Below are 1585 nucleotides of genomic sequence, written 5' to 3'. Positions count from 1 at the left end.
CAGAATAACCAAGTTCATTTACCCGACCTTGATAATGGAGGCTCTCACCAAGGGAAGAAAACGTCTTTGTAACTTAGACTAAGGATTCCCTACCTTCCTGTACCATCTACCCCATAGTCAGACTCAGATTCCCACTGAGGGCAAGGCTGGGTGGGATGGAAGAAGCCACTGTAGGGACCGCAGCAGCTTCAATGGAGATGAGGGAAAGCCCCCGCAGCTGCCGCCACCCTCCTCCACCCAGCCTCCTACTGCTGCAGGGCAAAAAGATGTCTTTCACGATCTTCCCTCTGCACTTGGGCCATTTGCACATCCCAGGCCAGCAGCCAGGGAGCTCGTGTGAAGTCAGGAAGGGTCAGCCAGAGCTAGGACTTCCCAGAAGCTCTCCTGAAACAGTGGCTTTCCTCGGAGACAGATGTGAAGTTACTAACGGGATGAATACCAGGAGTCCATGTCTCTTGGCACGCTTTAAATTCCCCAAAGCAAATCCTTAAAAGAAGCTGCGCAAGAGCTGAAGACTCTGAGGCGGCCCCTGGGAATATTCATCCCAGAAAAGGGACAATAATGAAAAGCTGCACACTGACAGAGGAGACGGCAGCGGCTTCCGAGGCCACCATGTGACAGTCGGCAGCAGCTTCCGAGGCCATGATGCCAGATACCCCTCTCTCTGGAGCTGGCAGAGCAGGGAAGCTGCAATATTCACTCTCATCTGAGTCTAGAGAACCTGAGAAGACAGAAGACTAGGGATGCTAGGGGTGGCAGGGTGAGCTCACAGGTAAGCCCAGGTATTGTGCATAAAAGTCACTTTAACAGAGCAGATGCTGTGTACCACAATGGTTGGCCTATCAAGGTACCTCAGTGAGATCTCAAAGATTATGGACCCTAATGTACAGATGAAGAAACAGAAGCTCAGAGACGCTAAACAAATTATGTAAAAATCACACAGTTGATTGTAATGTAAATTTGTGTAACCATTATGGAAGTTTCAGGGGGACTAAAAACGTGTGTTGTTTGAAAGGAGAGAAGATCAGCACACCCCTTGACAAGGATGGAAGACGCCCTTGGCCTAGTAATATGCATATGGTTAAGGCATTGCCAACTGCTCTGCAGCAGGTAACCATTGTCTTTTGGAAGGAGGGAAGCAACTCCTGCAAGTTGTCCTGACCTCCCCATGTGCTGTGGCAAATCCCCTCTCCCACCTTAAATAAATACATGTTTTTAAAAAGGAAAAAAAATAGAACTACAGTATGGCCCAGCTATGCCACTGGGTAAACACATACGACACAACACACCATTTGTGTTCAGTGCTGCTCATTCAAAACATGAAACCCACCCAGATGTGCCCCGGCAGATGACTGGGTAGAGATAAGGTGGCCTGTGTGCATGGTGGAATTTTATTCAGCTGCTAAGAAAAATGAAATCATGACATTTTCAAGAAAATGGATGGAACTAGAGGTCACTATTTAAGCAAAAGAAGTCAGACAAACATCACCTGTCATGTCCTTTCATCTGCAAAATCTAGACTTAAAACTGTGTGTGTGTGGTTGTGTGTGTGTTTCTATGTGTGTGTATGTAGTGTGTGTGTGTG

The 1585-nt window shown here is 47.5% G+C and overlaps 1 non-coding gene across 1 annotated transcript; it reads left to right on the top strand.

Annotated features, from left to right (window-relative positions):
* The first annotated feature begins 1001 nt into the window (after positions 1–1001).
* Positions 1002–1126, top strand: LOC113456401. The gene has a single exon (XR_003377223.1). It is a non-coding gene; the product is annotated as a U6atac minor spliceosomal RNA (small nuclear RNA).
* Positions 1127–1585: the final 459 nt, after the last annotated feature.

The sequence above is a fragment of the Microtus ochrogaster genome, chromosome 7 (assembly GCF_000317375.1).
Source record: "Microtus ochrogaster isolate Prairie Vole_2 chromosome 7, MicOch1.0, whole genome shotgun sequence".
Classification (NCBI taxonomy): Eukaryota; Metazoa; Chordata; class Mammalia; order Rodentia; family Cricetidae; genus Microtus; species Microtus ochrogaster.
This window is presented reverse-complemented; position numbering and strand designations above follow the sequence as displayed.